Below are 25608 nucleotides of genomic sequence, written 5' to 3'. Positions count from 1 at the left end.
CAATGACGTTCCCTCCAACCCTAAATATAACAGTGTGGCAAAGCTTCAGTTAAAAGGCGCCTGATAGGCCCAAGGCCTGAGGGAGAGACAATTCGCTGTGGCTCATCTGATACCAATGAGTTACACAGCAATAACATTGACCCTATTGACCATGAATCAATGACTACAATCGCTACAAGGCTTTTGCATACAAGGACATGAACACTTTCAGCTATTCCTGACTATTTTGGTAGTGTTATAAACACATTGTATAACAGAAGGGATGTTGGTAAGATCAGACAAACTGGGCTGAGGAAGATGGACCTGAATCCCCCATCACCACTGTAACCCATAGTTCACATCACAACTTTCAGCTCACTCCCACCACTTATTCCAACACCAGATCCCTGAACTTCCCATCCCAGACCTGCCAATGCTTTGGCCACGCCATTCTTCCGTCCACTTCTCTGCAATCATGTTCTCTGATTGACTAAAGGAGTGTTCAGTGTGCACAAAAGCCAATTGGCACGGGTCGGAGAAAATGCATCAGGATCCATTCATTGTGGCCGTCAGCAGCAGACTCTCACATGACCTTCCTCTGGCTAGCCGAGCTGAGGAGCACAAAGAGGCCTCAGTCTCCACTGCAGCAGCTGCTCTGGTCTGCTCTCCTCTGCTCTTCACACATCCATCCATCAGAGGGATTGACTGATGCAGAGGGCAGCAGTGTCTCCAGGACCACCACCACCACCACCAGAGAGACATCTGCAGGCTGAGGCACTGTGCCCCAGCACACAGAAGTGGGAATATGTACCGATAGACACTATGGCAATACAGTCTGGATCAAGAGCATTTACCGGATACAGTTCTATTGAAGTATTCTGTGATTCATATTCTGCTGAATATGTTTTATATAAGAATGCAATGCATAATCATGGACATTATGCATGACTATAATGGACAGCTTCTTGACAAGGTCACTCACCTATAAACGTGTGAATTACTGCAGACCTAATCATTGAGTATTCCTCATGTCCAAATGAGTCACAGCACCTGTGTTCATAGAGCAACATAAATGAATCACCATGAGAGTGAGTGAGTCATCTGAGAGAGTGACAGCGGGTTTGCAGAGGTTGAGGAAGGACCACTAGAATCTAAACCACTGGAACTGTTTACCTCACTCTAACACTCCAGTTCTGTAATGTGAAGGGTAGATGTGGGTCGTTGAGAGATAGATATTCTTTATGAGACTCTAGCTATGTGCCTGTGATGAGTTGGGATCCGAGAGCCAAAACAGTATGCTATGAAATATTTATTTCTATATGTGCAACTTATAGTATACTCTTCATTTATTTTTTATTTAAAAAATMTTACCCCTTTTTCTTGCCAATTTCGTGGGATCCAATTGGTAGTTACAGTCTTGTCCCATCGCTTGTTACAGTCTTGTCCCAAGGTGTTTTGTTGGTGCACACACTAACAACTTCAGGACTATAAAACAAAAGCTTTGTCCTTGGCTGTTGGAATAATCTATGTATTATTTTATCAAGTAATAGATCAAAGGCCCCCACAAACAATAGCCTTAATAATAACTTTTGATTTTGACTTCAATGAATACCGGACCCAACCCCAGGAGCTTGTGGCATATAGGCCATCACTCAATGTGAGTGTAGGCCGTCATTGTCAATAAGAATTTGTTCCTGACTTGCCTAGTTAAATAAAGGTTAAAGAAAAAAAGAAGAAAAAAAAGATCAGAGCAGACTGTCCATGAGACTGGATCTGGAGCGATCTGATTGGTGACACCTTTCACCTGCACACAGAGTAGCACAAGGGAACACAACACAGAGAGGAGTGGGGATGAATAGAAAACAGGAGAGAAAGAGACAGGTAAGAGAGAGGCTTGTGAAGAGAGGTAAGAAGTCATGGCTGAATAGAAGAGCTGACAGGGTGGGTGCAGTGGGCGGTTTGGACCCCCCTCTTACCTTTGATAACAAGTGAGTGTGATACGAAGGGTGGGAGTGAGACAGCGAGGGCTCTAGTGTGTTAGAGATACGAGGAATCCTTCCATCCTCTTTCCTGTGGTGCACAGAGGAAAAGTCAGAGTCATTGACATTTATACATCATGACTTTATGTGGGTACGATTAGAGTCTATTACAGTTGAAAAATCAGGTTAGGTTGTTTTTGAGGTGAAAATCTCTGGTAGAGATCACATACATGGTAGTGTGAATTCTGGCCATTATAGAGTTCCAAGTTTTGCCCTCACCACATTAGAGAGAGGAACATGCTAACACTGTGGATCATGTGACTGAGCTGAATGTCTTTCCATTCTCTCAACAGTAAATACTTGGGGTTAAACCAGACTTGTTTTTCTGCCTTGTTCCACTAGCCTACAGTATTGTTTCCTGAGCCTGTGAAGTGGTGAGGACAGGCTATAACTAGGGCTGTCAGGAGACTGGGATGTCTGAACCATTGAAAAAGAACTACTAAGTAATTCTAATTGTATTTTCTGAACAACACAGAGGGAAAAGGGAGGTTAAGATCTCCTACTCTCTCCCTCTGCCTGTGCACATTTTCTCTGGTGACAGGATCTTATTAGTATCCTGGCCAGAGCTGTATACTGAGTCAAAACATGTTACTTCACACAACGTCTCACAAAGCAGTCAACTGCTAGACTGACTGGCAGTCAGGCTTTTAACAGCCCATATAAAATCAATGAATGAGCCTCTCTGCATTCTGCACACAAACCTTGAGCAGAGGGCACCATTACTGAGCCTTTAAGCTGGAAGCGCTCTATTAACTTTAGCTGTCTCTTCTTGAAAAGCATGTGGAAAAATTATTTCACCTTAAATTCCTATTTCTAACAACTCAAATAAGAATTTCCAACATTTATTTTTTGCATCTTGATGTTTTTTTGGTACAATAACAAAGCTCTACCAGACGGTTAAGCAGTTAGTAGGTCACACCAGCAATGCCATACTAGAATTGCAATTTTCATAGCATTTTTACTAATTTCAATAATATTACAAAAATTACTTCAGGTCTGCTTTAATGGCTTTTGTAGGTTGGTAAACAATGTTAAATAAGAACTGATGTTATTATGGTAATTTTGTATGTCCAAATATTAATATTCAATTACATTGAAATTYATATGCTTTCAGGTGGTGTATAGTGCAATGTAGGGGTACGAATGTTTTAACGTTATAACGTTTTAACGAAATTGGGATCTTTAACGTTAATATTTTTTTTCTTATTTTTTTCACAAAATGTTAATCACAGTGAAACTGGCTCGCCTGCTTTTTCTCTTTGCTAATGATGCGAGTGTGTGTTCAGTCTTCGGTCTGTTGCGTATAGAATATCCTAGCCTATTCTTTGATGAAAGGCCCTGCTTTACTGAAGTTGCGAGACATTGTAAGCCAAGAAATTATGAAAAAAGCATTCCATTGCAAGATTGCCAGAAGATAGGCCTACTGCACGGTTCTGAATCCATCTGCCTGGTGGCTGACATGCTTATAATGTGTCCCTCCACCCCCTCCGTCCCTCACTAGCTCCCTATGAAAGATGCGAGTGCTTGTGTTCTCAGAAGTACTAATCAGTCTCCTCCGTTCCAAAAATACTGAATCTTAGGAGTCGATTCTTAGCGGAAGACACGTTATTTTTCTACTAAATATCTTGGTAAGTCAGGGTATTTAACAKATTTTAAAGTACGTTTTTAGGAGAGAGTGCAGGCAGCTCAAGATTATTTGCTTGACTTTTGGTTGCCTAGTGATGGATGTTAGTCCTGCTTCAGAAGCGGCATTCCTTTTCAGAAAAGTAAAATGCCAGTTCAGTGGCGCTTCGAAACTACGGTATATTCGGAAAGTATTCAGACCCCTTGACTTTTTCCACATTTTGGTACGTTACAGCCTTATTCTAAAATTGATTAAATTGTTTTTTTCCCCCTCATCAATGTACACACAATACCCCAAAATGACAATGAAAAAAATGTTTTTTAGAAATGTTTGCTAATATTTTAAAGCTAAAAACAGAAGTATTACATAAGTATTCAGACCCTTTGCTATGAGACTTGAAATTGAGCTCAGGTGCATCCTGTTTCCATTGATCATCCTTGAGATGTTTCTACAACTTGATTGGAATCCACCTGACAACCCGCTTGGAGTTTGACAAAAGGCACCTAAAGGACTCTGACCATGAGAAACAAGATTCGCTGGTCTGATGAAACCAAGATTGAAGTCTTCGGACTGAATGTCATGTATCACGTATGGAGGAAACCTGGCACCATCCCTATGGTGAAGCCTGGTGGCGGCAGCATCATGCTGTGGGGATGTTTTTCAGTGGCAGGYACAGGGAGACTAGTCAGGATCGAGGGAAAGAAGAACGGAGCAAAGTACAGAGAGATCCTTGATGAAAACCTGCGCCAGAGCTCTCAGGACCTCAGACTGAGGGCGAAGGTTCACCTTCTAACAGGACAACGACCCTAAGCACACAGCCAACACAATGCAAGATTGGCTTCGGGACAAGTCTCTGAATGTCCTTGAGTGGCCCAGCCAGAGCCCGGACTTGAACCCAATTGAACATCTCTGGAGACCTGAAAATAGCTGTGCAGCAATGCTCCCCATCCAACCTGAYAAAGCTTGAGAGGATCTGAAGAGAAGAATGGGAGAAACTCCCCAAATACAGGTGTGCCAAGCTTGTAGTGTCATACCAAAGAAGACTCGAGGCTGTAATCTCTGCCAAAAGTGACTCAACAAAGTACTGAGTAAATGGTCTGAATAGTTACGTAAATGTGACATTTCAGTTTTTATTTATTTATACATTTGCAAACATTTCTAAAAACCWGATTTTGCTTTGTCATTATGGGGTATTGTGTGTAGACTGATGAGGGGGAAAAAATGATTTAATCTATTTTATAATAAGGCTGTAACATAACAAAATGTGGAAAACGTCAAAGGGTCTGAATACTTTCCGAATGCATTGTATCTCCAGAAAAGGTTATGTGTCTGCATTTATGTGTGTTATGTGTCTGCAAGCCGTAGTGTACCCTTACAGACAAACATGTTGTAGCCAAGGTGTTTTCAGGGTTATATGACTGCGTTAAATATAACTTTTCGCGGTCATACATACGTAATAGGAAGAAAAACAATTTAAAAAATGGTTGTTTAAACYTTAAGAAAAATTGTCCATTTGTCACATCCCAAATGGAATGTCCCTCAAAATGCTTTCCTTAAATTTCAAATGATCCAGGTTCTTCCACCATGTTTCCCACATGTTCAGACTACATGGTGAGATAAAATATGACAAAGAGCAGTTTATAATTACTATTATAGGCATTATTTTACAGGCGACCTTAAGTCTGAATATTGATTAATTGACCCTATGGGTAATGAAATGTGATCAAACCAATTTATGTTGCCCAATATAGTGTGTTGTCAAAAATGTTATCATATTTTTCACCATACCAACCACCTGGTTGAACACTTTTTTCAAAAATTATAGCTTTTTAGCCTTTTTTCATTTMAACTATTTATTTTCATATTCCTACTCTTCAAGGTCTCTACTAACAGAAATGATGCTAAATTAATCCCTCGCCAACTGAATTCATGCCATTTAGCTCATATCTTCGGTGACAGTTCTTACAGCCCTCTGAGTGGGCAAAGTTAGAGTGCCACAACACTGAGCTACAACAACCCAAAAGGATACAAATGATATACATTGATGCAGGAGTGCTGGGGGAGTTGACGAATCAATTGACGAATCAAGTTCAAGTGAAGATTCTTTTCATATCCACTTCTAAATCCATTGTCAAAACATGCTCMACCAGCCGGTTGGGAACAGCGTTAAAGGGTTAAGGAATAAGGATTGTCACAACAACTAATCTCTGGTTGGCATGGGAAGGTGAGCTGCTAATATATAAATCCCCCCCACTTACACACACACACACACACACACACACACACACACACACACACACATGTCCATCACATGGCACAGGGGGTGGTTTGGAGGTTCAATAAGCCAATTTACCAACCGGTCTTGTTTCTCAGAAATACTTTATCTGCAAATTGCAGCTCTACTCTGAAGGTTTCCCTGCCCATTAACCCTGCTGCATCCCTCAGTGCACACCACTGAACATCACTGACAATACACTGTTGACCTGGAGCAGAGGTGTGTGAATACATTTCTTAATCTCCTCTATAGCCTTTAGCTACGCCCACTTTTGGCAGCACTTCCACATTCCGATTAGCCAGTCTGCCTACTTCCTGTGACACCGGAAAATAGCTATCTACTTGTCTGTCACAAAGTTGTTCTACACTCGATGCATATTATCAAAATGTGATGTCAGGTTTGAAGATGTAAAGTTATTGAACACATCAATAACATGTTAGCCGCCAGAGTGAATTAATTCATTGGACAGCTCAAATCCATTAGTTAGCTAGCTAGCTAGTGAATTAGCTTTAGCCATTCATGTTATTTTGCTAGCAAGCTAGCTAGCTATTAAACTACTGTAGATTCTTTTTTTTGTATCTAGCTAGTTATAGCTGATTTAGAAACTGTGGCTGAAGTCTCTACTCGAGTAACTTGCTAACTAGCTTTTTTTTGGCTAGAACYGCTAACATTAGCTTGGTCTTGTCTAGGAATCAAGATGAGGGAAATATGCAAGATGTGTACAGCGAGAGAGGATAGGCGAAGCGAGAGGGAGAAACTGTGCCCAAAATCTTCTTCTCCAGCAGGTGGCGTTTGTTTAGTTTAAAAAAAAGTTTTTGTATGGAGGTCAATGATAGAGTGTCGAATTTGGTCAACAAAAATGTGTATGGCTTATTTGCTATGCGAGGCTTATTTGATCGAATAGAAGTGTCGTAATGCTGAGGTTGTTACAAGTGTCCGGATATAAGTAGGACGTGACATTCCGGCAACTTTAAGAAAAAACACATTCAATCGGAGTTGTTCCTCTTGTTCACATGCGTATCTGCCCTCTCATTGGCTAGAATGGTCCCACCTGCCTTGCTTCTTCCTGACTGCCTTGCTATTTTAATTGTATGAGAGGCCACTTGAGTATCTGGTCAATATAATGGATAATCTGTGGTACAGCTATCTGTGGTGTGCCAAGACGACATGAGAGCAAGCTGCTGCAAAGATCAGAAGGTTAGGTGCGACCTTGGTAGATTTCAATGCATCTTTTTGATTGGCTTTCTAAATGATGCACTCAGCATTAAGAAGTTAGATTGGGGGTGAGGCCCTGCGATAGACTAGTGTCCTGTTCAAGGGGTGTACTTGTACATCAAGTTGCCTCACGCTACAGAAACAGGAGTAGATCCTATGATCCGTTCCGGCTCGCACAAGCTAATGCAACCCTTTCCTTTATGTCTTTCCTTGATACCATTCACACCTCTGCCCAACATGGGCACGATGGATAAATAATTTTCAGTCTGACGAACTGTAGGCTACTGATTAACAACAGGTAGCCTACAGCCTATGCGCCCTGTCCACTCTGGCCCGGGAAAACAAAGCCGTTACATCACACATTTAGCTATATAAGCCCATTGATTTGCGTTTGCGTCGGTACAAATTGTGAATGTGATCAATTTGACTTTTTAGCCAAGCTTCGGCTSGTTAGGCTACCTAGTGTAACGGTRGTCTTGTGGTGAATGAGCGGACCAAGGCGCAGCGGGTGATGAATACATAATGAATATTTATTAACAGAACGACGAAACACGAAAACTCTTTAACAAACTACAAAACAAATAAACGACGTAGACTGACCTAAAACATGAGAACTTACAAATACACGAAGAACGTACGAACAGGTACAGACTACAAARAAACGCTACAGTCCCGTGTGGTACGAACAAACATACAGACACGGAAGACAATCACCCACAAACAAACAGTGAGAACAGCCTACCTTAAATATGGTTCTCAGAGGAAACGTCAAACACCTGCCTCTAATTGAGAACCATATCAGGCAACACATTAAACCCAACATAGAAACACAACACATAGAATGCCCACCCCAACTCACGCCCTGACCAACTAAACACATACAAAAACAAGAGAAAACAGGTCAGGAACGTGACACCTAGACCTTTTCATTCCAAATTATTGACTGAAATTAATTTATCAACATAGTGATGACATAGACTATGTGAATAACTTTTTAATTATAGGTGCATACTAGACGATGCAACCCCGCATAAAGCAAGCTCATCCCTATTTGTTCTCTATTGTCCAATTGCAYTTGTTATCTGTGTCCCTATTCATCCTCCCTAGGGTCCAGAAGATGAAAAAAATATAGTGACCTGATTAGAAAAACTCATAGCCCACTGTGAGTGTTTTACAGTTTTATGGTTGGAAAACTGTTCCATAGACATCTAAATGTCCTTTCACTATTTACAGGAGTTCAGCTATCCAGAATACATKATTGTTCCAGTGCACCAGGGTAGAGAGAGGGGTGGGAACAGAGACATCTTCACTTTACATCTTCGCTCTACACCTTCACATTTCATAAAGTCAACCCATGTTTAGTTTATGCATCATTAAATATCATCCTGTAAAATAAAGTTACTTGTATACTCTGTTTTCTTTAACATCACATTAGTAAATGTTGCATTAGATAATGCCAATCAATCGTATAATGGATTCAATCACCACTTGATGAAAATTGATACATATCTCTTTTGGTTTTATTGGCATACTTGCTGTAGTCTGATCTTTTTGGGATAGAATATGATCTACTAATGTCTAGGCCATTTCATTCATTGCCAAAATTAGCAGGCAGGGAAGAAACTTGCCAGAAGTGAACATGGGTAGTATAGTAGTAGTTGGCTAGAATGCATTGGTGATTCACTTTGTCCTATGTAAACAGAGGACATTCAAGAGATTTCATGAACAGTAGTTTTTATAACATAGGTTGACCCTATTACAGCAATAATGATGCTCTTTGTTTGCCTGCTTCTTTCATTTTGGCTCTAACGTATTGTCAGATGGCTGAAAGTGGTTGTCAGTTTCTATGTCACCCTAGGCAGGCCTAGACAGAAATGCTCCTTTACTGTAATTATTTCATAGATTCAATATGAAAACACAGTAGAAAGACAGAGAGCTCATGTCAAAAGCTTTGCTAAACCAAAAGCATGGCCGTCATAATACTGTCCCATTAAAAAGCAGGGCCTTGCTGCGCTGATGACAACCAACAACAGCGCAACACGTTGGCATCCGGTATTAGTCTGGTTTAGATAGCGGCTGGGTAAAGCCCAGGCACTAATACACAGGGAGTCACTACAGGTACGGAGCGATTAGAAGGATCAGCCTGAAACCTGTCACCTCACCGCAGGAACACACAAAGCCTGCTTAATGGCTCTGATCACGGGAGCAGTATGTGTGCGTGCGTGCGCGTGCCTATCAATGGCAGCTTAAAAGCCACCTAACAATGCACACATACAGGGAGTGTATCATCATCATTTCACCAAGGGTGAGTTTTAACAGAGGGTGAGTTTGACAGAGATAAGAGATGATGGTCTCACAGTGTGACTGATGACAGCACCAATACTATCCTATATATGTCACATCACAATACCAATTACCGGGACACCTACCATACGATGAATGTTCTAAAAAATACACTGATACACCAAGTCCAGATCAATGGTTTTGTGCACCTCTGAGTTAGCACTATGTAATCTATTTTTATTTAATAGTGACACTGGCCTAACTGACAGATTGGTGCTGGTGGTCATCCATGCGTGCCTCAGTTAACATACTCTAATGGAGGAGTGATTGGCAGACAGAGGGAATGTCCTGGTCCAGGGCTAATCTGGGGAACTGAAACAGAGAATGAGTCATGCAACCATTACATAATACAGCTGTCCAAAAATAGCCCCAGGCGAAGAGGACAAGAGGTCACCAACCTTCAATCACAACTGATTAAGATGCCACTACCATGAATGCTATGTGTGGGTGTTTGTTTGTGTGTCCCACACCGACCGTGGAAACTTCCAGTCAGGGAGAGCATTTTAAACCTGGACAGCCTTCCTCTTCACAGTACTGCTGGGTCATGGGCTCTGATAAGAAAATGCAAATTAGCTCGCTCTCCTCCCCTGGTGGGTGTGGAGTACACCTGGAAATACAAATGAACTGGACAGGTTTGCATATATTGCAACAAAATGGAACGACATGCATTTCTTTAGTCCCTGAGCTGCAGCGATAGAGTGAAAGAGAAAGAAAATCACGGGAGAGTGAGAGAAAGAGAGAGAATCTGGAGGGTCCTTTGACCTTGAGAGAGAGATAGAAAGGAGAGAGTGAGAGAGGGAAAAGAAAGTGAGCGAGAACATGTTTGCGCRAAGACAATAGCTCAATATCCTCAGTCCAATGCTCCCAGTTGGGTATAATCCKTACCAGTCATTCTGTATAAACATATCCTGCAGACCATTGACACGACTGCAATGTGGAGGGCAAATACTCACTGATTATTGGTGCAACCAAGAGATGGATACCATGGTTCAAGATGCAGTAAAAATTCAATTTGATCTAGTGATTAACTTCAGCAGCAAAATCAAGTCTGTTGAGGAGTGCTTATATTATAAAGTTTTATACCAACATGTACTTAATGAATGAGGTATCAAAGCATAATAGTAAAAGCATAATCAAGACAGAGTATAAAACATTTACATCCAAAGTTATTGAATGTCACTGACACAAATTGTTATCTCATCTGGATTGCAAACGTAGCCTACAGACATAAAACCATGAATCCAAGCACTATCAGATTATTGGATCGTTATCATGTATACAACCACTCTACTACGCCAACATGTTCAGTAATCCCCTACCATCTTAAAGCTAACAGAGAGTTAATGTTGCTGTCTTCCTTTCCCTCTGCCCCACTCCACTGGTCATCTACCCACACACACATTATAGTTACCGGAGCTTATCCAGACAGTCCAGCCAGCCAAGACACAAACAGACAGGAGGCAATCAAATCAACTGCAGCAGCTAATGCACAATGAAAGCAGAGTTACTTACTCTAGGCATCAGTGTGTGAGCAGAGCGAGCAGAGAGCAGAGGCAGGGTCCAGCATCGGATGAAGAAATCAGCTGAAGATCAGCACTGCTCTATGCAGCAGAACCTAGCCAGGAGACCGTTGATGGAAAGTGCTGGAGACACCTATATTCTCTCCTTCTCGCTCTCTCCGTCTCTCACTTGCTCTTAGTTTCTCCCTCCCTCTTTTACTTACTTGCTTCACAGAGTGGTCTTTCGCTATCCCTCACCATCAAATGTCTTCCCACTTTCTCTTTCCTTCTGTCATTCTACCTCTGTCTGACTCAGTCGTAGTGCTCTAACACCTGCTGTCAGAGCTCAGCCTCTCCTGTCAGATGATACTGTGGAAAGCTCCCCCTACCTTCCTCTCACACATATACTCCCTATCTCTCTTTTTTCCTCTCCATCCCTCTCCCTCTCTTTCCTCACGCACTCTCACATGTACACACACACACACCACATGCACATATTCTCTCTTTCCCCCTCTCTCTCTCTCTCCTTTCTCTAACTATAACAAGGGAGACGGAGAAGCATGTCCATCCAAGCTGTTAGRTATTGGTTCACTTAGCATTCCTCTCACTGTGACTCCTCGATAAAAGGGCAATGTTTATATGAGTGACGAGAGTGCAGTGGGTGTATGGAGTGGCAGAGACTCATGATGTGAAGTGCTAACTCACTCACTCATCCCTGTTGCGCCAGCTGGCGCATAGGGCAGCAACAAAGCCACTCCATTTCTGTCTGTCTCTGGCCATCTTCTCCAGKTCTGCTGATGTTGTTGAAGCTCGATCTTGATTATTCTCCGCCACGTTGTCTTGGGCCTCCCACTCTTACATCTGCCCTCTAGYGTCCAAAGGACAGCTATTCTTGGGATAGAGTCTGTACTCTTTCTCATGACGTGTCCAATCTAGCTCCAGCGGCATCTCTTGAGTATGGCATCCATGGCTTCCTGTTTCATTTGTCTAAGTACWTTTGATATTGTGTTTGGCCGGAAGATGTGCATGATTCTCCAGAGACAAGTTGTGTGAAAGATAGATTGTTTTTTCAGGTCTGTTTCTGTTATTTTCCAGCATTCTGAACCATAAAGTAGAGTTGCAGTACACAGCTCTGGTATATTTTGTGGTTTTATTTGTGCTATATTGTCCTGATTTCCAAAACTTCATAAAAATTGCTCTTGCTGTATTGATTCTGGTGCAAATGTCTTTGCTGGTGCCTCCATTATGGCATATTGTGCTAACAAGGTAAGTAAAACTGCAGGTGAACTCCAGGTCCTGTTCCTTGATTTTGACTGCTTTTGCTGTGTTGATGTTGATGGATATGACCTTTGTCTTGCTGCAGTTGATAACCAGGCTGACTTGATAGCCAAAGGACTGGACTCTGTCAGTTTAGTCTTGTAGATGTTGGTGTGTGATAAAAGAGCCAGGTAATCTGCGAAGTCAAGGTCTTCTAGAGTAGAATAKAAGGTCCACCGTTCTCCTCTTGCCTGATCTTCTGTTTGCCGCAAGAGTACAGCTGACAAAACAKAACCTTGACAAACTCCAGACTTCACAGCAAAGCTCATGTCGCTCGTTCCCACATTGCATGAAAAGTTGCTGTAGAACAGTTTTATGATGGTAACAACATGGGTAGGGCCCCATAAATTCTTAAGATCTTCCATAAACTTTTCCAGTGGATGCTGTCAAAAGCCTTCTGGAAGTCAATAAAGTTGACGTAGAGTCTCCATTGCCACTCACTACATTGTTAAATGATGTTCCTGAGGGGCAAAGATCTGGTTTGTACAGCTCCTACCTCCCCTAAAACTAGCTTGTTCGTTCCTAAGCACTTTGTCTACAGAGGAAGACGTCTGTTGTACAATAATRTTGCAAAAGATCTTGCTGGGAACAGATAACAGTGTGATGCCCCTCCAGTTGTTGCAATCGGATAGTGTGCCCTTCTTAGGTACCCTTGGTCCAATCTGAAGGTATCTTTCCCTTCATCCAGATGTTAGTGAAGAGTGGAAAAGGGATGTTTGCAGCCAATACTGGATCTATTTTGAACAGCTCTGCATTGAGGTTATCAGGATCTGGAGATTTCCCATTCTTTAGTAACTCGGTGTTTATCTCTAAATCTTCCGGAGCAGCTTCAGGTGTGTTAATTGGAGCCACAGGGGGTCCTCTATTGAGAACCTCTATGAAATGTTTTGTCCATTTTGCTTCCTGTTCATTTTCTGTAGTCAGGAGATTGGCTGCCACCAATCACCAGGTTATTTGTGATGCAGAATGTTGCCAGTCTCTCACCGTTGTCATTCATCTCTCCACAGCCAAGCTTCCCCAGTGTTCTCTTGTAGTTGGTGTTGCAGGTGCCAACCTTTGCATTAAGGTCTACGATGACGAGGAGCAGGTCTTGAGCAGGTGTCTTCTCTACTTCAGATTGGAGGGTGTTATAGAACAGGTKTTTTTCTTAAACTTTGMCATCGTTTGTGGGAGCATAACGTTGGATTATTGTTAGTTTGGTATGTTGTCCAATAAGTCTGGCTTGTATCATTCTGATGCTGATTGGTTTCCAATCCATTAGAGTTTTCTACCCCTTTCTGTAGGATGATGGCGACACCTTCACAATGTTGTCCGTCCTTCCGTCCAGAGTGTAGTACTGTTTCTCCAGTGCTGGTTCTCATGGAACCAGAGATAGTCCACCTGTCTTCACTCACTCCCAGGATCTGTAGCTTGTATCTCCTAATTTTGTTGGTAACCTGTGCCAGCTTTCCGGATGGAAACATTGTTTGAACATTCCATAAGCCAACGTGCAGTTTGTTTTTGGTGTTCAGTGCTCTCATCTTCACATCGCCAGTTTACCATAGGCTTTCACTGATGGCGGTCATACAAGTCAAGGACTCTGAGAGATCTTCGCATCCAGTTGTAGAATTGTCATTTGTTGCGGTAGCCCCATGCCCAACCGTTCACCATTTCTAAATTAGGGAGATTTTGGAGTTGATTTGTTAGTCCTAGCTTTTTGTCCTTCTGGTGATGGATTACAATCTCATGCCATGTGAGGCCAGAAGGCTTTGGGTCGTGTACAAGCTGCCCTGGCGTGTCAAGCCCAACCAACTCTTGCTGCTGTGTGGTGAAAGCCATAACTGAAAGCCAACAGAATATTGTATCATTCTGTATCAATATGTTGGTTTGGTTTTAGCAGTTCATCCCAGCAGTGAGAGACCCAGCAGCAAAGTGCTAAGAGGGACATTATTTACCAGACAAGATATAGTATCAAATCACTCAGTTCCCATTATCTACCTCATCACTCTGACAGGCTCTTCACTAACTTTATAAAACCACTTCTGCTCAAATGATCCCATCCAGCCCGTGCTCCATTTGACTCTGTGGCTGACAGCTGACAGTCGCTCAAATACCTAAAACCTCAAGCTTTGATAATAGATTCACATATTAAAATAGTCAAATAGGCAACGGACAAAGTCAGGTATCAGCCAATGATACTAATGAGAGTCTGTCTTTCATAGAGGACAATTAAGATCAAAACACAGTCAAATGAATCTGTAAATAGCATCATCATTAAACCAATATGTTTACCAGGTCTAGAAACCTATCTCATCCCCCACTGAGCCAGACTGATGTCTCTTTCCACCTCCCCTATCAGTCCTTACCAGATGGGCTGCAACTTACAGAGGATAGTATCAGAGAAGCTCCCTCTCCTGGTTCCAAGGCCCATGCTGCCTGCTCCTGTCCTCTTGCTCTGAGGCATGTTCTCTGGCTGCTGCCTGCTGCAGCTCTACACTGGAGGAGGGTCCACCTGGAGCTGCCTGGACCACTGATGGATGCACATTGTTAGGGAAACCAAAGGCCAWTGATGGAAAGAAGACATAGGGCTCTTTTCAATCAGATCCACTTTAGCCGACATCTGCATAGTGGTTGTTTTGGGGGTGTCAGATGTGGAACTGCATTGAAGCTGTCAATCCACAAGCTGTTCCTGGCATTATAACTAAAGTGGACATTGCCATTGGCTGCATGGAGTCACATTAACAGAAATTCCATGCAGCCTTGTTTACAAGTTCAAACACTGGAATGTGAGAACTAATCTASACCTCGATTAGGATGATAGAAATCTTCATTATTTCATTTAATGATTTTTCAATTTGAGCATAATTATTCTTATATATAGCCTACACTGTCTCGTTTTTAACTTCTAACACGAGTGGGGTGGGTGTGGCTTCGTGAAAATGWTTGCAAGATCAGCTGCTCGGTTGATTTGACGGCTCAAATGCAGTCCTGACKCCGGCAAAACATCCYCTATGCGMGTGTCTGCTATCGGCGGTTAACACTTGATCTGATTGAATCTAGGCCTTAGTCCTGCGGTCCACACCAAGTTCAGAGTGTAGTCTTACAACTCAGTCCAGAACTCCCTAAAGCCCATCCAGAACACCCCTCTCAAAACTGTTTTTTWAAATTTGCTTTTAACAGCCGGTGGTTTCCCCGTCTCTCTCCCAGGTGAACTACTTTGGCACTCAAACAGGGAAGATCCTTTTACCTCAGATAACTTTTCCCCTCAGGAGACAATGACCAGACCAATTCTCAGGCAGCCTGGATGGGTTGATGAGGCACGTGGTGTGTGAGGCTAGACACATATCTCAATCTGGGCCTCTCAGATTTTGGCATGGCTGCAATAGGATTAGCAGGGGATCATTGTTTCCAAACAGAGGGAACGAGTGAGTCAAACCAGCTCATGGGGAGTCAATATCCCAAATCACTCTCATTGTCAGCCCAGGCAGGGATCCACAAAATGTATTTGAGGAATATTTAGAAAACYAATGTTCTTTGGACTGTGCTGCTAATTAAAGGAACTGGAGATTACTCTCTCCCTCCCTCCCTCATCTATCAGTTTCTATTTTCATCCTTCTGGTCATGTTCTCCCTTTCCGTTCACTCCCTATCCCTTTGTCACTGTCTTTTCAGTCCCTGCAGTCATCTGTGGAGGCAGCTAGGCTAAACTCTACATTTACACACTGTCATACTGCAGATAATTCACTCCATGCTGAGAGACTAACAATGACTATGTAGGAGGCACGGTCACACTTTATTTGGATAGTCCGGATAGTCCATCTGTAGAAGCTCTACAGATGGTCATATCAACAAACTATCTGTTGATAAACAACTGTTCACTAAGGTTAGGGTTAGATTTAGAACAAGTATGGGCAACTTTGATGGGGTTGAGGGCCACAAAAAATCTGAACTCATCATGAGAGGCTGTAGTGGCTTTCGGGTCAGCGTACCCACATCCATCCCCACACATGCAGTCAGAGCCGGCCCTAGCCTTTTGGGGGCTGTCATGTCAAATAGTGTCKCCCTGCCAAAAAGTGTCCTTCCCTGCCTCACAATGGGATTTGATGAGTTCTAGCTTCCGTTGCTAGGGCTGTTGCTAGAACTTTCTAAATTCTGACCGGCCTACGTAATGAACTAAAGCATACGTTGCTATTCTGGTTGCTTGGCTTTATTTTACCTAGCAGTTTTAGTTCTATATCACCTATAGTACCTCAAAGCTCATCACTAAGCTAAGGATCTTGGGACTAAACACCTCCCTCTGCAACTGGATCCTGGACTTCCTGACGGGCCACCCCCAGGTGGTGAGGGTAGTAGCAACACATCTGCCATGCTGATCCTCAACACTGGTGCCCCTCAGAGGTGCGTGCTCAGTCCCCTCCTGTACTCCCTGTTCACCCACGACTGCGTGCCTGGTACGACTCCACCATCATAAGTGTGCAGACGACACAAGTGGTAGGTCTGATCACCGACAACGACGAGACAGCCTATAGGGACGAGTCAGAGACCTGCCGGGTGTGCCAGATAACAACATATCCTCAACGTGATCAAGACTAAGAAGATGATTGTGGACTACAGGAAAAGGAGGACCGAGCACGCCCCCATTCTCATCGACGGGGCTGTAGTGGAGCAGGTGAGAGCTTCAAGTTCCTTGGTGTCCACATCACCAACAAATTAGAATGGTCCAAACACACCAAGACAGTTGTAAAGAGGGCACGACAAAGTCTATTCCCCTCAAGAAACTAAAAAGATTTGGCATGTGTCCTCAGATCTCAAAAGCTTCTACAGCTGCAACATTGAGAGCATCCTGACTTGTTGCATCACTGCCTAGTATGGCAACTGCTCGCCTTCGACCGCAAGGCACTACAGAGGATAGTGGCGTACGTCCAGTACATCACTGGGCTAAGCTGCCTGCTATCCAGGACCTCTACACCAGGCGGTGTCAGAGGAAGGCCCTAAAAATTGTAAAAGACCCCACCCACACCAGTCATAGACTGTTCTCTCTACTACCGCATGGCAAGTGGTATCGGAGCGCCAAATCTAGGACCAAAAGGCTTCTCAACAGCTTTTACCCCCAAGCAATAAGATTCCTGAACAGGTAATCAAATGGCTACCTGGACCATTTGCATTGGGTTACCCCCCCCCCCCCCCAACCCCTACTATCTGCATTGTCCTGCACTCGCAACCCACCATCTACATGTTGCTAGCTCTGCATTTAGTTATATGTCTGTCATATTGAGGTACTGGTATCTAGCTATAAGTTAACCCTGATCAATCAAATGGATAGGTGTAAGCAATTATGGTAATTCCAACATCCTTTAACTAGGTATATTGGCTAGACAGACACCGACAGAGAGAGAGAGGGGGGAAGAGGAAGAAAGTGAGAAAGAAAGGATGAGAGTGAGAGAGAGGTGTGTGTGAAGAGTGAAAGATAGAGAGAGAGAGAGAGAAACAGAGAGAGAAATCAGTGCAAATGTACTTAGACTTGAGTATTTCAAAAACGCTTGTCTTTGAACTTGTTAGGAAATCACATATACCTTGTTGCATCTTGGAAAGGATACCCAGCCACACAGGAGGGTGATTTTCACTGAAGAGAGAGAGGCCGTGCTGACCGAGAAGCATGCTGGCCATTTGGGAGTGAAGCACATGATTGCCAAAATCAACCTACGCATAATCTGGCGTGGAATTGTCAAGGATGTGGATAGCTGGGCAAGTGAAATAGCCTTTTGTTTATCAATAACATTGCATTATATCTGAAATTATTTGATTTCAATGAAAGTCATATCAGAGAGCACACAATGTTTAAATTTGTCACTGTGGTTAAAGGTCGGTACCTGTCTAGCCTGCTAGAAGTTTGAGTGAGTGAAGACTGTGGTGCTGTAGTTGAAGCCCATCAAAAAGTGTCACAATTCATATTTCGCCCTAATACGTTTTGTTTTGTAATGGTTGCTTTATTTGACCACAGCAGAGTTAAATATTATAGAATGTCAAATCAAATCAAATTTTATTGGTCACATACACATGGTTAGCAGGTTATTGCGAGTGTAGCGAAATGCTTGTGCTTCTAGTTCCGACAGTGCAGCAATATCTAACAAGCAATTCCACAACAACTACATAATACATACACATCTAAGTAAAGGGATGGAATAAGAATATGTTKAAATAAAAATATGGATGGGCCATGACCGACCGGCATAGACTTGATGCAATAGATGGCAAAAAATTAAATACAGTATATACATCTGGGATGAGTAGTGCAATATATGTAAACATCCTTATTAAAGTGGCATTAATAAAGTGACTAGTGATCAATTTGTTAGAGTGGCCAATGATTTCAAGTCTGTATGTAGGCAGCAACCACTCTGTGTTAGTGATGGCTGTTTAACAGTCTGATGGCCTTGAGATAGAAGCTATTTTTCAGTCTCTCGGTCCCAGCTTTGATGCACCTGTACTGACGTTGCCTTCTGGAMGGTAACGGGGTGAACAGGCAGTGGCTCGGGTGGTTGTTGTCCTTGATGATCATTTTGGCCTTCCTGTGACATCGGGTGCTGTAAGTTTCCTGGAGGGCAGATAGTTCGCACCCTGTGATGCGTTGTGCAGACCGCACCACCCTCTGGAGAGCCCTGCGGTTGTGGGCGGTGCAGTTGCCGTACCAGGCGATGATACAGCCCAACAGGATGCTCTCAATTGTGCATCTGCAAAACTATGTGAGGGTTGTAGGTGACAAGCCACATTCCTTCAGCCTCCTGAGATTGAAGAGGCGCAGTTGCGCCTTCTTCACCACACTGTCTGTGTGGGTGGACCATTTCAGTTTGTCTGAGATGTGTACGCTGAGGAACTTGAAACTTTCCACCATCTCCAATGCTGTTCCATCGATGTGGATAGGATGGTGCTCCCTCTGCTGTTTCCTGAAGTCCACAATCATCTCCGTTGTTTTGTTGACATTGAATGAGAGTTTTTTTTCCTGACACCACACTCCCAGAGCGCTCACCTCCTCCCTGTAGYCTGTCTCGTCGTTGTTGGTGATCAAGCCTACTACTCTTGAGTCGTCTGCAAACTTGATGATCGAGTTGGAGGCGTGCATGGCCACGCAGTCATGGGTGAACAGGGAGTACAGGAGGGGCTGAGCACGCATCCTTGTGGGGCCCCAGTGTGGAGGATCAGTGAAGTGGAGATGTTTTTTCCTACCTTCACCACCTGGAGGCGGCCCGTCAGGAAGTCCAGGACTCAATCGCACAGGGCGGGGTTGAGACCCAGGGCCTCAAGCTTAATGATGAGCTTGGAGGGTACTATGGTGTTGAATGCTGAGCTGTATTCAATGAACAGCATTCTTTCATAGGTATTCCTCTTGTCCAGATGGGATAGACCAGTGTGCAGTGTGATGGCAATTGCATCGTCTGTGGACCCATTGGGGCGTTATGCAAATTGCAGTGGGTCTAGGGTGACAGCTAAGGTGGAGGTGATATGATCCTTGACTAGTCTCTCAAAGCACTTAATGATGACAGAAGTGAATGCTATGGGGCGACAGTCATTAAGTTCAGTTACCTTTGCCTTCTTGGGTACAGGAACAACGGCCATCTTGAAGCATGTGGGGACAGCAGACTTGGATAGGGAGAGATTGAATATGTCCGTAAACACAAGAGGCAGCTGGTCTGTGCATGCTCTGAGGACGCGGCTAGGGATGCTGTCTGGGCCGGCAGCCTTGCGAGGAGTTAATACGTTTAAATGTCTTACTCACGTCGGTCAGGGACAAGGAGGGGGAGGTATGCAGTCCTTGGTAGCAGGCCGTGTCGGTGGCACTGTATAATCCTCAAAGCGGGCAAAGAAGGTGTTTCATTTGTCTGGAAGCAAGACGTCGGTGTCCGTAATGTGGCTGGTTTTCTTTTTGTAGTCTGTGATTGCCTGTAGTAGACCCTGCCACATACGTCTTGTGTCTGAGCCGTTGAATTGTGACTCTACTTTGTCCCTATACTGACGTTTCGATTGTTTGATTGCCTTGCGGAGTGAATAACTACACTGTTTGTATTCGGCCATATTCCTGGTCATCTTTCTGTGGTTAAATGCGGTGGTTCGCGCTTTCAGTTTTGCTCGACTGCCGCCATCTATCCACGGTTTCTGGTTAGGGTAGGTTTTAATAGTCACAGTGGGAACAACATCTCCTATGCACTTCCTTATAAACTCACTCACTGAATCAGCGTACAAATCTATATTATTCTCTGAGGCTACCCGGAACACGCCCTAGTCTGCATGATCAAAACAATCCGATTGGTCAGACCAGCGTTGAATGGTCCTAGTCACGGGTACGTCCTGTTTGAGTTTCTGCCTATGTGGGGGAGAAGAAAAATGGAGTTGTGGTCGGATTTCCCGAACGGAGGGCGGGAGAGGGCCTTGTATGCATCGTGAAAGTTAGAGTAGTAGTGATCCAGAGTTTTGCCAGCCCGGGTACTACAATTGATATGCTGATAGAATTTAGGTAGCCTTGTTCTCAAATTTGCTTTGTTAAAATCCCCAACTACAATAAATGCAGCCTTCGGATATATGGTTTCCAGTTTGCATAGAGTCTAGTGGAGTTCCTTGAGGGCCGTCGTGGTGTCAGCTTGGGTGGGATATACACCGCTGTGACAATAACCGACGAGAACTCTCTTGGGAGATAATAATGATGGCATTTGATTGTGAGGAATTCTAGGTCCGGTGAACAGAAGGACTTGAGTTCCTGTATGCTGTTACAATTACACCATGAGTCCTTAATCATGAAACATACACCACCGCCTTTCTTCTTCCCTGAGAGATGTTTATTCCTGTTGGCGTGACGCACAAAGAATCCAGGTGGCTGTACAAACTCTGACAGTATGTCCCCAGAGAGCTATGTTTCCATGAYACAAAGTATGTTACAATCCCGAATGTCTTTCTGGAAAGCAACCCTAGTCCTAATTTCGTCTACCTTGTTAACTAGAGACTGGACATTAGCGAGTAAAATACTTGGAAGCGGTGGGTGGTGTGCGTGCCTCCAAAATCTGACCAGAAAGCCGCTCCGTCTACCTCTCCTGCGGCAACGTTGTTTTGGGTCAGCCTCTGGAAACAGTTCGAATGCCTTGGGTGGTTCGAACAAAGGATCCGCTTCGGGAAAGTCATATTCCTGGTCAGAGTGCTGGTAAGTTGAAGTCGCTCTGATATCCAATAGTTCTTCCCGACTGTATGTAATAACACTTAAGATTTTCTGGGCTAACAATGTAAGAAATAATACATAAAAAAACAAAATACTGCATAGTTTCCTAAGGTCTAGAATTTTTTTTGTGTGTGTGTGTGTRTGTGTGTGTTGTGTGTGTCAGTATCCTTACAAATATGAAAATCAGCATACTGTATGACAGATACGGATAAGAATGAAGCAATCTTCTCMCTACTGTATATGTTAGGGGTGGACCTCATCGGACCCTTCACGAAATCCAGGAATGGCAACAGCTGGTGTCTGACGGCGACCGATTACTTTACCAAGTGGGTGGAGGCAATACCCATTGAGGTCAGTAAGCTTAACTCTAAAATTCCATTCTGTAACCCATTAAAAAGGGTGCTTGGAACAAAAAATGTATTTTAATTTTGTAATACCCATCAATACCCATTACCCATTGTAATACCCATTAACTCTAAAATTCCATTCTGTAACCCATTAAAAAGGGTGCTTGGAACAAAAAATGTATTTTAATTTTGTAATACCCATCAAGGACAAGACTGGCGAGGCCACCTTCAAGGTGATGATGGACATCTTCAACACCCACGGTTGAAGCTCAGGTCATCTTGAGTGACCGAGGGCGTGAACTCTGGAACAAGGTACGGATGTTATACAGTTGGAGTCGGAAGTTTACATAAACTTATGTTGGAATTATTCAAACTCGTTTTTCAACCACTCCACAAATTTCTTGTTAACAATTATAGTTTTGGAAAGTCGGTTAGGACATCTACTTTGTGCATGACTGTCACGTTCTGACCTTAGTTCCTTTTTTATGTCTTTATTTTAGTTTGGTCAGGGCGTGAGTTGGGGTGGGCATTCTATGTTGTTTTTCTATGTTTTGTTCTGTTGTTGTGTTGGGCCTAGTATGGTTCTCAATCAGAGGCAGGTGTCAGTCTCTGATTGGGAGCCATATTGAGGTAGCCTGTTTTTCATTGTGTGTTGTGGGTGATTGTTTCCTGTTGTAGTGTTTGTTTCACATTTCTGGACTGTTTCAGTTTTTGGTATATTTCACACTGTTATTTTGTATTTTTCAGTGGTCAGTTTTAATAAATTAAAATGGACACTTAACACGCTGCGTATTGGTCCGATCCTTGCTACTCCTCAGACAAAGAGYACGAGAACCGTTACAATGACACAAGTCATTTTTCCAACAATTGTTTACAGACAGATTATTTCACTTATAATTCACTGTATCACAATTCCAGTGGGTCAGCACTAAGTTACATGCACTAAGTTGACTGTGCCTTTAAACAGCTTGGAAAATTCCGAAAATTATGTCATGGCAAAGGACCTTGTGAAGATGCTGGAGGAAACTGGTACAAAAGTATCTATATCCACAGTAAAATGAGTCCTATATCTACATAACCTGAAATGCCGCTCAGCGAGGAAGAAGCCACTGCTCCAAAACTGCAATAAAAAAGCCAGACTACGGTTTGCAACTGCACATGGGGACAAAGATCGTACTTTTTAGAGAAATGTCCTCTGGTCTGATGAAACAAAAATAGAACTGTTTGGTCATAATGACCATCGTTATGTTTGGAGGAAAAACGGGGAGGCTTGCAAGCCGAAAAACACCATCCCAACCATGAAGCACAGGGGTGGCAGCATCATGTTGTGGGGGTGCTTTGCTGCAGGAGGGACTGGTGCACTTCACAAAAAAGATGGCATCATGAGGGAGGAAAATTATGTGGATATATTGAAGCAACATCTCAAGACATCAGTCAGGAAGTTAAAGCTTGGTCGCAAATGGGTCTTCCAAATGGACAATGACCCCAAGCATACTTCCAAAGTTGTGGAAAAATGGCAAACAAAGTCAAGGTATTGGAGTGGCCATCACAAAGCCCTGACCTCAATCCCATAAATTTATGGACAGAACCGAAAATGCGTGCGCGAGCAAGGAGGCCTACAAACCTGACTCAGTTACACCAGCTCTGTCAGGAGGAATGGGCCAAAATTCACCCAACTTATTGTGGGAAGCTTGTGGAAGGCTACCCGAAACGTTTGACTCAAGTTAAACAATTTAAAGGCAATGCTACCAAATACTAATTGAGTGTATGTAAACTTCTGACACACTGGGAATGTGGTGAAAGAAATAAAAGCATTCTCTCTGCTATTATTCTGATATTTCACATTCTTAAAATAAAGTGGTGATCCTAACTGACCTAAGACAGGGAATTTCTACTAGGAATAAATGTCAGGAATTGTGAAAAACTGGGTTTAAATGTATTTGGCTAAGGTGTATGTAAAGTTCCGACTTCAACTGTAGGTCATATTCTGTCACCAATGTTTTTTTGTGAGTGTTTTTTTGTGTGTTTTTTTTATTTTTTGTGTTTTAGTTTTTCCGTTAATCAGACATATTTGGTTGGTTAGAGTGTTGGGCCAGTTATCAAAAGGTTGCTGGATCAAATCCCGAGCTGACAAGGTAAAAATCTGTCATTCTGCCCCTGAACAAGGCAGTTAACTCACTGTTCCCCGGTAGGCCATCATTGTAAACACGAATTTAACTGACTTGCCTAGTTAAATAAAGGTTAAATAAAAAAAATWAAAAAGTGTCAATAGATAACCCTTTCCTACCCCRTCCTCCAGGTTTGGATGAACGGACCAACCAGACCCTCAAGGCTACCATGGGCGAGTCCCTTGATGGGTACCAGGAATGGTGGGAAGACAAACTGAAGGTAATTCTCTTTGCACACAGCAGCACCAAGTACTCGCCCTATCGCCTGCTGTATGGACGGGAGCCGCAGCTGTTGACTGAGGTAAACAATTCAATTGTATATACAATTATTGTATATTGTCTCTGTTGTCTTTCAAATTTGTGAATTACTTAGTGTTGTTGTTTGTCTATTGCTATTTTTGTATAAAATAGATTCAGATCACTGAAACTCCACCGGTGGTGCTCAAAGTTGTCCAACCAGATCAGAACGCCTTCAAGAACCATCTTCAGGCATGGGCTAAGAAGAATGTGGAGGTTTTTGAGCAGGTAAAAATGATTGTCCGCTATTAATTTATTATCTCCAAGAGATATGAAAGATATTTACTTGTAATAATATTAAATATTATTGCATTTATTTCTGTTATCAATCAAGGTGAGACTGAACATCGACAAGGTGCAGGAGAAACAGGAGAGATACCWGAGGAGAATCAAGATGGGGACCAAGTGCTTCGACATCTGGGCGAATGACGGTTTGGAAGAAGGAAGAAAGGAAGGCAAGACCTGGGAAACCTCGCTGCTCTTTCACTCCAAGCTGGGGTCACCATCCATTATGTACCTCTTCAATTTAACTCTTCAAATTACTTTAGGACCATCGACTGTCCAAACCACCCATGTGGTATCCCATCCATCAGAGCCAGTGAGTTACGATTAGTCTGATTCTCTGAGCTCAGAGCCGGAGGGGGACCACCTTGAGGTAGGCTATACCTTCAAAAACTGTTGAAAAGTACATATCTCCCAGTTATAACACTGCACTAATCCATCAAATTTTCTCACAGGTGGTTTGTGTCAGACTGGAGGTGGAAGGCATGGCCATGCCATCAGCAGTACCAGCACTGGCTCAGGGGTTTGTCCAGATAGTGAATCTAAAGGCTAACCACTGGGTCACGTTAAGTAACCTCCGCTGCCAGATAGGTACTGTTAAGGTGTATGACTCCAGTGATCATGACACCACCCCAGAGTTTAATCGAACATTTAATTTAAATTCAATAATTCAATAACTGTATTTTTACATACCTGATCTTATGTTTTTGTCTCCTACCRGGTTCCCTTTAACTCTGCTCCTGTTCTCCAGGATCTAGGCTTTCTGCCGAACTGTCACGTTCCTGACCTGTTTTCCTTTGTTTTGTATTTATTTAGTATGGTCAGGGCGTGAGTTGGGTGGGTTGTCTATGTGTTGTTTTCTATGTTGGGGTTTTGTGCGTTCYGCCTGGTATGATTCTCAATCAGAGGCAGCTGTCAATTGTTGTCCCTGATTGAGAATCATACTTAGGCAGCCGGGGTTCACGTGTGTGTTTGTGGGTGTGTTTGTATCTCGTGTCAGTGTTTTTCCACCTCGCCGCACTGGCAGGGCTACGGGGATCATT

The 25608-nt window shown here is 43.2% G+C and overlaps 1 protein-coding gene across 3 annotated transcripts in view; it reads right to left on the bottom strand.

The window, feature by feature from the left end:
* The window catches only part of rap1gapb (RAP1 GTPase activating protein b), a 194300-nt gene that overhangs the window by 30567 nt on the left and 138125 nt on the right, over positions 1-25608 (bottom strand). For 2 of the 3 annotated variants that reach the window (XM_070445580.1, XM_023996377.2), the window contains one exon: positions 1956-2049. The gene's annotated coding sequence lies outside the window, so the exon portion shown is untranslated. Of the gene's footprint in view, positions 1-1955; positions 2050-10987; positions 11376-25608 lie in introns of those variants that run through there. The other variant, XM_023996376.2, reaches the window with a different exon arrangement.

The sequence above is a fragment of the Salvelinus sp. IW2-2015 genome, linkage group LG11 (assembly GCF_002910315.2).
Source record: "Salvelinus sp. IW2-2015 linkage group LG11, ASM291031v2, whole genome shotgun sequence".
Classification (NCBI taxonomy): Eukaryota; Metazoa; Chordata; class Actinopteri; order Salmoniformes; family Salmonidae; genus Salvelinus; species Salvelinus sp. IW2-2015.
This window is presented reverse-complemented; position numbering and strand designations above follow the sequence as displayed.